General features: G+C 42.3%; 1 protein-coding gene across 2 annotated transcripts in view; it reads left to right on the top strand.

Annotated features, from left to right (window-relative positions):
- The first annotated feature begins 5,796 nt into the window (after positions 1-5,796).
- LOC131506963 (toll-like receptor 2) overlaps positions 5,797-14,320 on the top strand; it is a 33,921-nt gene continuing 25,397 nt past the window's right edge. Inside the window, exon 1 of one of the 2 annotated variants that reach the window (XM_058721113.1) lies at positions 5,797-5,994. The gene's annotated coding sequence lies outside the window, so the exon portion shown is untranslated. The remainder of the gene's footprint in view (positions 5,995-14,320) is intronic. The other variant, XM_058721116.1, reaches the window with a different exon arrangement.

Below are 14,320 nucleotides of genomic sequence, written 5' to 3'. Positions count from 1 at the left end.
CATGGCCAGCGGGCTCTTTCATGTGTCACGAAACCTAGGTTGAGCCAGCAGCCATGAGTCGCCTGGTAAGACTCAGATGTGTCTTTCGTTGCTAAGAGAATAACCCCACCTTGTTGCTAAAGTAAGATGCTTACGTACTTCTGTTTTGTTTATGCTTGTTTTTCTCTAGTCATTCCTGTGGGAGAAGCTGGCCTAACACACTGGTGCAATCATGGCATCTTCAAGCTGGGAGAAGCCTAGGCTGGTTCCTGCCAGTCGTCAGCTCCTGAGCAGGACCTACGGCCGAGGGCAGGGCTCCTTGATCCGTTAGACATCTTTCCCATTGGGCCTTCTGCGTTTGACGTAACTATTGATAGCTTGTGTCCCTTCCTGAATTACACGTCTCTGCCTACTCCACCAAAACACTTGGTGCAGTGCTCGGCCCACGGTAGGGACTCATGCACGTTCAGTGCCTGAGTGACTGGACAACAACCTGTACACAACAAAGTGGGATGCACAGGGCCATGGCAGCAGAAGATGGACACTGAACCGCCACTATTTCTTTGCTTGGTTCACTAAGCCATATCCTGGTGACCTGAACCAGGAAGTCAGTGACTCCAAGATCTCCCCAGTGGGCTTTGGCATCTCTCATCAAGGTGATGGATCCTCCCCTTCTCCAAGATCTCACCCTACAGACCAGCCCTCCTCTTTGAACCTCTCCTACTATAAATTCTCTGATTGGAAGCTCTCCTCTGCTCCCCATTACTCCTCCTCTTCTAATTTCCCTCCTGACCTCCCTATTTTCCTGGAAATGAATGACAATAAGACTGAGCCCTGGACTGCCTTCTCTCCCTCCCTAGAGAACCGCATTCTCAGCTGTGAGCTTCACTCTACGCGGATGACCTCCTGAGAGATCCCAGACCAGTTTGATTGCAGTTACAGACCAGCGTAGATCATATCCACTATCTCTTCCGTGGTGCCCAGCGCATCTCTGTGGGTGGAAAAATACTCCCTTGCCCCATCGTCAGATCTGGCCTAATGTCTTGTTTTGGCCACAGAAGGTGAGCATAAGTGACAATATGTCAATTTCCAAGAGAAGCTCTAATTGGCCCTGCGTGGTGCTTTGTCTTGTATTCTTTCTTTCTGCTGCCTAATCTCATGCTCAGATAGAAGATTCTCTTTCAGTCTGGGATTCCAAAGGAGAAAACCAAATACCTACTCTCTGTGTTGTCTGTAGAATATCCAAAGTTGAGGGATCCTAAAAAGCACATCATTGAAAGGTGTCCATTTGCAAATGGGATCAGATCTCTAAGAATGACTGGCTAGGCAGCTTCTGTCCAATAATTATTCAAGATGAAATGTAGAATTGATACGTTCTGAAAGAGAAAATAAAACAGTGCAAAAGACCCAATCTTAGAGACCAAATAAGAGTTACTTCTGAGAGAGCCAAGTTTTAAAAGATCACTGCCTGCTCCACCTAACCAATGTTGGATTATAAAGTACAGGACCTCTTAGTTTGAAAGATAAACTACAGAGATAGTCTATTTATTCTTAACAGGGCGATCAGGAATAGTCTTTTCAATGCGTCAGACTATGTCACACTTCCACTCAGTACTTACTCATGGCTCCCCATAACACACAAGATCCTCCATAATCTGACCGCCCATCACCTCGTCTCCTTCCCTTTCTTACTTTATTCCAGCCTTCTCTCAAATACATTGAGAATGCACCTGCCACCAAGACTTTGCACTGCCCGTCCTCTCCACCTGAAACACACATTCCCTGGATAAGCACACGACACACTTTCACTCCCTTTAGGTGTCTGTCCAAGTATTCCCTTATCAGAGAGGTCTTTCCTGACCATGTCCACACAGAGATTGTACTTCCTTGCTCATTGTGGCTTTGGACAATGAATTTTAGCAAAAATCACATGTGTCACTCCTGGGTTGCATTTCAGGGTCAGTGTATAATATTGATTGATGTTTGTCCTCTACTGTTTCAAGAGAGCAGACCACATGTTCCAGATGGTTTGGTCACAAGATGATGCAGCTTGAATTACTAATTACCTAGAGCAAATTTCCCTGGAGACTTGCCTGGACCCACAACGGACTCAATGTGTGTGACAGCAGCATACCCTATTCTGATTGCTACACATTCTCACATGCCATCAATCCTTTCCCCTTTACTCTACTTTATGTATTTATTTATAAATAAATTATTATATATAATATACAAACATATATATATATATATATTTACTCAAGCATTTAATATTTCTCTACATAATGTATATTTACTTGTTTGTGGAGGTCATCAATGCTGCTCACCAAATATTTCACTTCTCTGCCTCTTCTAGACATGTGGTAAGATTGTGGTTGGGTGAGACCATGTTCTGGAGTTTCCCTTGTGCACAAAAACTGGCCCCTTGGACTCATCCTGGGTCCTAGAATGTGGCAGATAGACCCTAAGATGGTCCCCATGATCCTTAACTTACTTCTGACCCATAGAATATGGTGAAGGTGATGGAGTGTCACTCTTGTATAAGCCCCCATCTCGCTAGCAAACTCTCTCTGTCTCTGTCTTTGAAGAAGAAAGCGGTCAAGTAAGTGGCCATGTTGGAGAAGCCTAGGTGGCAAGTAGGTAGCCTCTAGGAGCCAACAATAACTCCAAGCAAGAAACTGAAATTTCAGCCTAAAGCTTCAGGAAATGAATTTGGCCAAACCATGAGCTTGGAAGTGAATTTTTGCCCAGTTTAGCCGTGATGACAGCCCCAGCAAATACATGGGTGTCATCTGGATGAGGCCCTGAGCAGAGGACCTAGTGAGCCATGCCTGTCATTGGTGGTCTCTCCTTCTACCAGACAAGAATTAAGCTTCATGAGGGCAGAGAGTTTGTTCTGTTCATTTGTATTTCTTCAGCATTAATTGCACATAGTGGGCACTCAGTAAATATTTACTCCGTGAAAGAATAAATGGGAAAGAACTTTGTTTTGCTTTTTTTTTTTCACGTTTATTTATTTTTGAGAGAGAGAGACGGAGAGAGGGAGTGCGGGAAGGGCAGAGAGAGAGGGAGAGAGAGAATCCCAAGCAGGCTCCGCACTGTCAGCACGGACCCGGATGTGGGGCTCAAACTCACAAACCGTGAGATCATGACCTGAACCAAAACCAATAGTCAGATGCTTAACCGACTGAGCCACCCAGGCACCCTTGTTTTGCTTAACTTAAAAGAGAGATAGTTGCCTGCAATAAATTAGTTAAATGGAATATGTACACATATTAAATGCACTATGTATACATATAACATGTATTGAAATGTCTGTATCAATTAAACTTTGTCCTAGGATTATTATTGAATTCTAAGTGTCATCCACTAAGATATGATTGGATCCATGGTAGAATTAAATTTATGCCAAAGCAAAAAATAGGAACATATAAAATGAGCGTTTCTTAATCCATATATATAAAACAAAATTTCCATTGGTCTTAACTGTATCATGAGAAATTGGCTATCAGTATTTTCACCAAACTTGGAGAACATGTCTGGAAGAGTCTGACTTAAAATATAGGCCACATAATGTACATGAAGTCACTTAGTGGGATGTGGTGGTTTTAAATATGAACCTCAAAATGAAAGTCATGAGGACGGGCCTCCGTTTGGCGTGGAGTCATTTCTCACATAAGCAACTTCCTAAACATACTATAAAGATTTATTACATAATGATAGTTAAAATTCTCCTGGGCAATGCAAGAGATTAAGAGGGAGCCAGAAATCAAATATGTGGACGTTTTGCGGCAAATGTTATGTTGCCAAGTGGCTTCCCTCTGTCAACTATCAAACTTCTGGATTCCTTTCCAAACGATTTGTGGTAGGCGGAATAATGGTCTCCCAAAGATATCCACATCTTCCTCCTTGGAAACTGTGAACGTCTTCTGTTACCTGGCAAAGAGGTATTAAGGTTGCTGATAGAATTTAAAGGTGCTAACCAGCTGGTTTTGAGATGGGGAGATTATTCTGGATTATCTGGGTAGGCCTGATGTAATCACAAGTGTCCTTATAAGTGAAAGAGGGAGGCCGAGGAGTCAGTCAGAGAGAGAGATGGGGCTGCAAAGAAGCCGGCTTTGAAGATGGAGGGAAGAGGCATATGCCCAGGAATCCAGGTTGGCCTCGACAAGGCAGAAAAGGCAAGGGAACAGATGTTCCCCCAGAACTTCCAGAAAGGAGCAAAGCCCTTGCCAACACCTTGTTTTGGCCCAGCAAAGCCCAGGTAGGGTGTTTGCCCTCCAGCACTGTGAGATAGAAAAACTGTGTTGTTTTAAGCCACTAAGTCTGTGGCAGCCTGTTAAATGAGCAACGGGACACTGAGACAGCGTCATCAAGGACAGTGAAGTACCTGAGATTTTGCCCTAACTGCAAGCTAACCAGTCCGGGTTCTCTGGAGGCCGGCAGAACACGTGACCACGGGGCCAGAAACAAAGGGCGACTGACTTCTCACTGCCGGCCAGAATGGCACCTGTTAGGATGTTGCCTTTCTGCAGGGTTCGCTGAGCCCAGATTCCCACGGGGCAACGCGGAGAGGGCCAGGTGACATCTGCACACAGCAGCTCGTGTGATGGGAGAGGGAACTTGACATTAGGGAACTCAAATCATTCACATCCGCAGCAAGCACCCTGCTCTTTGCTCCCAAGGGAGGCACTCTGTCTTCCAAAGCTGAAACGTAGTAATAGTAATACGCATGAGAACAGTGGTTTTAGTTTACAGACTATTTTTCACCTCTACCGTCTAATTCAACCTTTTAACAACCCCTTGAAGAGGTAACGCTCCCAAGACACTGAGGCCCTGAAACGATGAGTGGCACAGTCAAGGCCACCCTCCCAGTAAAGGTGGGGCCACATTTCCTGTGGCTTCCCACACTGCTACTCTCAATCAGTAGATCCGTTTGTGCGGCTCTTCACCCTTTGAAGGTATGAAGCTCTCGGAAAAGAGTAAATTGTTATTCAGGCTCTCATCCTGGTGATGTGCCAATGGCAGATGCTAAATTCAGCTGTTAGAAGGACCGTGGGCTGTGGAATTAGATGTTGGTGGTTCAAATCCTGACTGTGCTTCTTACTAGCTTCTCTCTCTCCCTTGTTTTTTAGAAAGAGAGAGAGATCACAAGTGTGGGAGAGAGAAGGAGAGAGACAGAGTGAGGCAGAGAGAATTTCAAGCAGGCTCCACACAGGGCTCGATCCCACGACCCTGGGATCGTGACCTGAGCCGAAATCAAGAGTCGGGGACTCAACCAACTGAGCCACCCAGGCACCCTTCTTACTAGCTTCTCTAATGTCTATGAGCCTCAGGCTGCCCACCTGCAAAATGGGGGTCCTAATTCTTTCAGAGGGATGCTAAGAGACTCGTGCCCCATGCGTAATGTCGTTCAGGTTGTCCCTCTTGGAACTACTTGCTCAGTTTGTCTCTTCCTCATGACTGTGAGCTTCTTGAGGGCAGGGACCACATCTCCTGTGCATTCCCCTCAGCAACTCGCACCATGCCTGCCAAAAAGACATGCTGGATAAACATTTGTTGACCGAGAGTGTACATCTGGCCTCTGGCAGGGGCTTGACAGTTGTTTTCTCTTCCCACTTTCCCTTCTCGAGCCTTGCCTTTCTGAATTGGCTTCCGGGACACGTGGCTGCCTGCCAGGCAGGGGGCAGTTTCAAGACTGAAGGAAGTCTGGGTTCTCTACACCAGTCACTTTCATTTCCTAAAACTGAAATTTCTGTGAAACATATTATGCAAGAGCGGATAGTGTAGTCACTCACTAGACAGCCTGGAGCAGGACAGAGTCACCCGTCCGGGTTCCTGGCATAGCTGGTGTTGACCCAGTTGTGCAAGTTTGAAACAGAACAACTCTTCTTGTGTTTCCGTGAGCTCCGGGGAAAACTCTCCTGGCAGAGCAGCCCTTCATTCTTGGAAAAGCGAGCGATGCCCCTTCCCTTCGCAAAGCCAAGTCCCACGTCTCCCTCCTGTGAGAGAGAGGTAGGATAAGTTACCATTGAACCGGTGGACCAGGCCTGCAGCCTCCCATGACAAAGAGGCAAAATGCTTCCACAACTGCAGGTTTCATTAAGTGGGTTCCTCCCCACCTCCCTTCACTCCCCTCCTCCTTTCTGGACTCAGTTCTCTACTTCCGAGGGAATCCCCCTCCTTCCCAGATACTTTCCCTTTTCTGTCCCAGATGACCCTGCATGAGGCGACTCTGTCTGCCTCAAAACTGCATCTCTACTTATTCCATCAACACTTTTACTTCCTGAGGGAAACTGAGCTCATCCTGTTAGTAAGAAGGAGACAATATCGAAAGCCCAATAATATTTCCATTTCCTAGTGCATGTGCCTTTTATCAAAACGGTTAATTAATCCAAGTGAATGCTGTCTATAGCACAATTTCCATAGACGGCTGTTGGCCACTTAGTCCTTTCCGGGTCCCTCAGGCACGATTCTTGCTTGATAAGATCTGCCTTTTTGAGAGTAAAGCAATGAGGAGCATCAGTGATTTTACATTTGGTCTACACTGGATCAGGTCTCCCCTCACCCACTGGATATTATGCCTCAGTGGGCCAGAGATGAGACAGGTTTGGGGGCTGATTATTTGAAGAGTAATCGTTATCCGACAATTTTCCTAGCAATTCACTTAAGATTAGAAACAAATCCTTTTTAGGAAAGAGTGGGGGGAAAAACTGACCCAATATCTACACCCGTTCCCATTGTTTCAATTTCTCTCTGAAGTTTTACTCTTTGTCAACACAGCTTTAAAGCTGTGTGATTTCATGTCTAAAAGTTCCTTCGTCAATTGACCTGCAACCCCTCTTTCTCTTCTCATTCCCTTATCATGATGTACTTTTGCCTAATGTTTTTGCCCATGTATTGACAGACAGCTATGTGTCTCCAGTTGATTTTCCATAAAATAAATACATTTATTCATTCGGCTCTCCTTACGGGACAACTCATTTCTAGCACTTCCAGATGGCAGGCATCGTTTGCTTTCTGCACGTGGCACCTGGCAGGATTTACACAACTCTAGTACCTTCATTTTACAGGGACAATGACTTGGTCAAGACCGTGCAGTTAGCAAGAGCCTCCATTGGTAACCATTACACTACACTGCCTCCCTGTTCTATCCTCATGTTGTCAGAAATGTTTTAAAATCACTTTGAAATATTATTCCTCATCACAAACAAGAGTTATAGCATCCTAACTTTCCAAAAAAATGGTCTGGACCATTTGACAAATGAACAGTGAAGGTTGATCAGACCCCACTGTACCAACAGCACGCTCGCGGCTGGTGGGGTGATGTTCCTGCTGTTGCATAGTTACCTGTTGATGACGTCACTAATCTCAACAGATTCTGGGGGGTAGAGGGACCAGCTGCTTGAATCAATAAATAAAAAGTGACCATGACCAGAAGTGACTATGGGAGGTTCTTTTCCCCCAGGACGAATGTTCTCATTATTTGTATCTTGATCTGTCATCAGTTTGATTAGGCTGGCTGAACCTACAGCAAACTAGAGAGAGAACTAAGTTCCCATAGTTTAAATCCTAGGGCCTTTCTCAAAACTAATAGCTAACACTGAGCATTTACCATGTTCTGGGCGCTGTTTTCTGGATAAGAATTGTCATCCCCATTTAACACACGTGGAAACTAAGTCTTGTGATCTTGTGATGAAGCTAACATGTGGAAGAGACAAAGCACTTGCCCGGGACAAGCCACGTTCCCATAATACTCTGGGGGATGGGCACCACTGGGTTATGCCGAGCCCTGGAAATCCATTCAGTTCAGCTTTGGATGTGTAGTGCATGGGCCACAGTTGGTGGCTGACCTGAGTCGATCCAGCAGCTGATATATGGCGGTGACTCATAGTGAATCTTTTACGGCCTGCATAGCATATTTTTAAAAACCTGCATGTTAGTATATCTGCAGGAAATAAAGTGGAAAGCTGCAAGGATAATGATGATAATAATAGCTACTAATTACTGATCTCTTTCTGTATGCCAAGCATTCTTAACAGCACACTATATACATAACCTCACTTAGGACAGAAAATCAACTGATATTTGAATGTCTCATACTCAAGTCATTATTTAATTATCATTTAACTTCCTTCTTGGACTTACAAGAGTAAATGACATCATTTCAGGCAGTGTTTGCTGAAAATTCTCGTATGTGGCAATCATACTTGAATTGTGCAATGCATTTGGGCAACATTTCTGTAAAGAAATCTTGCAACAAAATGGGCACACACACATACCATAAAAATCCAGTTTTTCTATTATTTGAGTGTTCACTAACATTCCTAATGAATAACAAGTGTAGCAAGATTGTGAGGCAGGGAAGCTGTCTATGGAGATCTAGTGAAATGGGTGACATGTGGGCTTTGAAATCAGACTGTGGGTCTGATCCCAATCATCTTACTTAGCAAGTTCCTGAACCCTTCTGGGTCTCCTTGAATTTGAAATGCAAATAACACCTGCCTCAGAGACTTTTTATAGGAATAAACAAACACACATGAACCACTGAGCAGAGATCTTGGCACAAGACAGGGTCTCAACAGTAGGAATTACCTCTTCCATCCCCACTTTGGATTCTACTTGCCAGACTTGAGAGTGTTCACTGACTTCTCCTTTCTTCAAGCTCTACGTGCCCCCATTTTATAGTTCATTTTTTCTTGATTATCTTGATTTGTTCATTTATCTATTCACAAGTTTTTGTCAGATACCTACTATGTACAAGTTACTGGGTGACCATTGAGGATACGATGATGAACTAAATTAAAAAATTCCTTTTTGTGTCCTAGTGAAAGAGTCAGGCATTAATCACGCAAGTGGATGGATAGTTACAAACTGAGATGAATGCTAGCAAGGAAAGGAACACGTAACTAGGCTTTAGAGTAGGGGAAGTGAAAGTGAGTAAAGACCAGAAGGGGAAGTGAGAGTATCTACGGCAGGTGGCGCTGTTGCTGGTAGAGGTGGAGGTGACAGTGGAGTTGGCGGTGTGGTGGAGGGCAGGGTGGCAATGATGTTGGACTTGGTGGTGGAGGTGAAAGGGGTGGTGGTAAAGGATGGCATTCACAAAAGGAATGTGCAAAGGTTTGTTGTGAAGGGGGGAAACTCTGTGTGTCTGAAAACCCTAAAGGCCATTGTGGCTGGCACACAGATGGTAAAGGGGAGAAGCGACAGAGACCAGGAGCCATACCACAGACCCTGCAGGGCCGTGTAGTCCACCTGGATTAAGATCCCCAACCTAAGAACAAATTACAAGTCACAGAAGAATTTTTAATATGGGGTAATGTAAAATGATCAGATTTTGCACTGTAGAAAGATCATTCTAGATCTGTACTGTCCAATAATGGTAGCTACTAGCTACACATGGCTATTGAACACTCGAAATGTTGTTGGTCTCGGTTGAGATTTACTCTAAATGTAAAATATGATTTCAAAGACTTAGTATAAAAAAATGTAAAATATCTCATTACTTTTAAAATATTGCTTCCATATTGAAATGATAAACTTTGGGGTGAAATAAAGTATAATTAACATCAATTTTAGGGGCACCTGGGTGGCTTAGTCAGATAAGCGTCTAACTTTTGACTTTCGCACAGGTCATAATCTCATGGTTTGTGAGATCGTGCAGAGCCTGCTTGGGATTCTCTCTCTCCCTCTCTCTCTGTCCCTCCTATGCTTGCACTTTCTGTCTCTCAAAATAAATAAACACTTAAAAATTAATTTTACCTGTTTCTTACTTTTTAAAATGTAGCTACTAGAAAATGTAATATATGTGTAGCTTGCATTTGTGGCTCCCGTTGTGTTTTCATTAAAAGGAGCTGCTCTGGATGCAGTGTGAAGAAGGGGATATGGAGAAGGTGAAGTAGATGAGACCAATTGGGAGGTTGTGTCTGTAGTCCAGGCAAGAGGGGAAGCAGCTTGAATTGGGATCATGATAGTGGGAATAAAAGGAGTTGGATGGATTAGAGGTGAAATCAGCAGGACTAAGTCCCATAGCAGATGCATCCAGATGAATGGTGAGTACCACATGTTGAAATAAAGACCACTAGGAAAGGACTAGCCTTGGCCAGAATTATGAGCTCATATTTGGATACGTTGAGTGAATGTGCTCTGAGACATGCAAGTAGACAGATATCTCAAGTAGGCTTAGATGAGATATCTGGGCAGGAGACTTAAATTTGAAAGGAACAGGCAGGTGGATGCACATGAATGATACTCTTTTTTTTTTTTAACTTGTATTATTTTTTATTTTTAAAAATTTATATCCAAATTAGTTAGCATAGAACGCAACAATGATTTCAGGAGTAGATTCCTTAGTGTCCCTTACCCATTTAGCCCATCCCCCCTCCCACAACCCCTCCAGTAACCCTCTGTTTGTTCTCTATATTTTTGAGTCTCTTCTGTTTTGTCCCCCTCCCTGTTTTTATATTCTTTTTGTTTCCCTTCCCTTATGTTCATCTGTTTTGTCTCTTAAAGTCCTCATATGAGCGAAGTCATATGATTTTTGTCTTTCTGACTAATTTCACTTAGCATAATACCTCCAGTTCCATCCACGTAGTTACAAATGGCAAGATTTCATTCTTTTTGATTGCTGAGGAATACTCCATTGTATATATATACCACCTCTTCTTTATCCATTCATCCATCGATGGACATTTGGGCTCTTTCCATACTTTGGCTATTGTTGATAGAGCTGCTATAAACATGGGGGTGCATGTGTCCCTTCGAAACAGCACACCTGTATCTCATGGATAAATACCTAGTAGTGAAATTGCTGGGTCATAAGGTAGTTCTATTTTTAATTTTTTGAGGAACCTCCATACTGTTTTCTAGAGTGGCTGCAGCAGCTTGCATTCCCACCAACAATGCAAAAGAGATCCTCTTTCCCTGCATCCTCTCCAACATCTGTTGTTGCCTGAGTTGTTCATGTTAGCCATTCTGACAAGTGTAAGGTGGTATCTCATTGTGGTTTTGATTTGTATTTCCCCGATGATGAATGATGTTGAGCATTTTTTCATGTGTCGGTTGGCCATCTGGATGTCTTCTTTGAAGAAGTGTCTATTCATGTCTTTTTCCCATTTCTTCACTGGATTATTTGTTTTTTGGGTGTTGAGTTTGATAAGTTCTTTATAGATTTTGGATACTAACCCTTTATCTGCTATGTCATTTGCAAATATCTTCTCCCATTCTGATGGTTGCCTTTTAGTTTCGCTTTGTTTCCTTCGCTGTGCAGAAGCTTTTTATTTTGATGAGGTCCCAGTAGTTCATTTTTGTTTTTGTTTCCCTTGCCTCCAGAGAGAGATGTGTTGAGTAAGAAATTGCTGCGGCCGAGGTCAAAGAGGTTTTTGCCTGCTTTCTCCTCGAGGATTTTGATGGCTTCCTGTCTTACATTTAGGCCTTTCATCCATTTTGAGTTTATTTTTGTGTGTAGTGTAAGAAAGTGGTCTTCGTTCATTCTTCTGCATGTCGCTGTCCAGTTTTCCCAGCACCACTTGCTGAAGAGACTGTCTTTATTCCATTGGATATTCTTTCCCGCTTTGTCAAACATTAGCTGGCCATACGTTTGTGGGTCTATTTCTGGGTTCTCTATTCTGTTCCATTGATCTGAGTGTCTGTTCTTGTGCCAGTACCATACTGTCTTGATGATTACAGCTTTGTAGTATAGCTTGAAGTCTGGGATTCCGATGCCTCCTGTTTTGGTTTTCTTTTTCAAGATGGCTTTGGCTACTCAGGGTCTTTTCTGGTTCCATACAAATTTTAGGATTATTTGTTCTAGCTCTGTGAAGAATGCTGGTGTTATTTTGATAGGGATTGCATTGAATACATAGATTTCTTTGGGTGGTATTGACATTTTAACAATATTTGTTCTTCCTATCCAGGAGCATGGAATCTCCATTTTTTTGTGTCTTTTTCAATTTCTTTCATAAGCTTTCTATAGTTTTCAGTGTATAGAGTTTTCACCTCTTTGGTTAGATTTATTCCTAGGTATTTTATGGTTTTTTTGTGCAACTGTAAGTGGGATCAATTCCTTGATTCCTCTTTCTGTCGCTTCATTGTTGGTGTATAGGAATGCAACCCATTTCTGTGTGTTGATTTTATATCCTGCAACTTTGCTGAATTCATGGATCAGTTCTAGGAGTTTTTTGGTGGAATCTTTTGGGTTTTCCATATAGAGTATCATGTCATCTGCGAAGAGTGAATGTTTGACCTCCTCCTGGCCGATTTGGATGCCTTTTTATTTCTTTGTGTTGTCTGATTGCAGAGGCTAAGACTTCCAATACTATGTTGAAGAACAGTGGTGAGCGTGGACATCCCTGTCTTTTTCCTGACCTTAGGGGGAAAGCTCTCAGTTTTTCCCCATTGAGGATGATATTAGCATTGGGTCGTTCATATATGGCTTTTATGATTTTGAGGTATGCTCCTTGTATCCCTACTTTCTTGAGGGTTTTTATCAAGAAAGGATGCTATATTTTGTCAAATGCTTTCTCTGCATCTATTAAGAGGATCATATTGTTCTTGCCCTTTCTTTTATTGATGTGATGAATCACGTTAATTGTTTTGCAGATATTGAACCAGCCCCGCATTCCAGGTATAAATCCCACTTGGTCGTGGTGAATTTTTTTATTTAATGTATTGTTGGAGCCGGTTGGCTAATATCTTGTTGAGGATTTTTGCATCCATGTTCATCAGGGAAATTGGTCTATAGTTCTCCTTTTTAGTGGGGTCTCTGCCTGATTTTGGAATCAAGGTAATGCTGGCTTCATAGAAAGAGTTTGGAAGTTTTCCTTCCATTTCTATTTTTGGAACACCTTCAAGTCATTAGGTGTTAACTCTTCCTTAAATGTTTGGTAGAATTCCCCTGGAAAGCCATCTGGCCCTGGACTCTTGTTTTTTGGCAGATTTTTTATTACTAGTTCCATTTCCTTACTGGTTATGGGTCTGTTCAAATTTTCTATTTTTTCCTGTTTCAGTTTTGGTAGTGTATATGTTTCTAGGAATTTGTCCATTTCTTCCAGATTGCCATTTTATTGGCATATAATTGCTCATAATATTCTCTTATTGTTGTTTTTATTTCTGCTGTGTTGGTTGTGATCTCTCCTCTTTCACTCTTGATTTTATTTATTTGGGTCCTTTCCTTTTTCTTTTTGATCAAACTGGCGAGTGGTTTATCAATTTTGTTAATTCTTTCAAAGCACCAGCTTCTGGTTTTATTAATCTGTTCTACTGTGGGTTTTTTTGGTTTTGATAGCATTAATTTCTGCTTTAATCTTTATTATTTCCTGTGTTCTGCTGGTTTTGGGTTTTATTTGCTGTTCTTTTTCCAGCTCCTTAAGGCGTAAGGTTAGGATGTGTATCTGAGACCTTTCTTCCTTCTTTAGGAAGGCCTGGATTGCTATATACTTTCCTCTTATGACTGTCTTTGCTGTGTCCCAGAGGTTTTGGGTTGTGGTGTTATCATTTGCATTGACTTCCATATACTTTCTAATTTCCTCTTTAACTTCTTGGTTAGCCCATCATTCTTTAGCAGGATGTTTTTCAGTCTCCAAGTATTTGTTACCTGTCCAAATATTTTCTTGTGGTTGATTTTGAGTTTCATAGCGTTGTGGTCTGAAAATATGCACGGTATGATCTCGATCTTTTTGTACTTACTTAGGGCTGATTTGTGTCCCAGTGTATCGTCTATTCTGGAGAACATTCCATGTGCACTGGAGAAGAATGTATATTCTGCTGCTTTAGGATGAAATGAATATATATATCTGAATATACCTGTTAAGTCCATCTGGTCAGTGTGTCATTCAAAGACATTGTTTCCTTGTTGATTTTTTGATTAGATGATCTGTCCATTGCTGTGAGTGGGGTGTTGAAGTCTCCTACTAGTACGGCATCACTATCAATGAGTTTCTTTATGTTTGTGATTAATTGACTTATATTTTTGGGTGTTTCCACATTTGGCATAGAAATGCTTACAATTGTTAGGTCTTCTTGGTGGATAGACCCCTTGATTATGATATAATGCCCTTCTGCATCTCTTGATACAGTCTTTATTTTAACGTCTAGATTGTCTGATATAAGTATGGCTACTCCGGCTTTCTTTTGTTGACCATTAGCATGATAGATGGTTCTCCATCCCCTTATTTTTAATCTGAATGTGTTTTTACATCTAAAGTGGGTCTCTTGTAAACAGCATGTAAATGGATCTTGTTTTCTTATCCATTCTGTTACCCTATGTCTTTTGACTGGAGCATTGAGTCCATTAACATTTAGAGTGAGTACTGAAAGATATGAATTTATTGCCATTATGATG

This window comes from Neofelis nebulosa, chromosome 3 (assembly GCF_028018385.1).
Source record: "Neofelis nebulosa isolate mNeoNeb1 chromosome 3, mNeoNeb1.pri, whole genome shotgun sequence".
Taxonomy (NCBI): Eukaryota; Metazoa; Chordata; class Mammalia; order Carnivora; family Felidae; genus Neofelis; species Neofelis nebulosa.
Note: the sequence above shows the minus strand (reverse complement) of the source record. Positions and strands in the feature narration are given on the sequence as shown.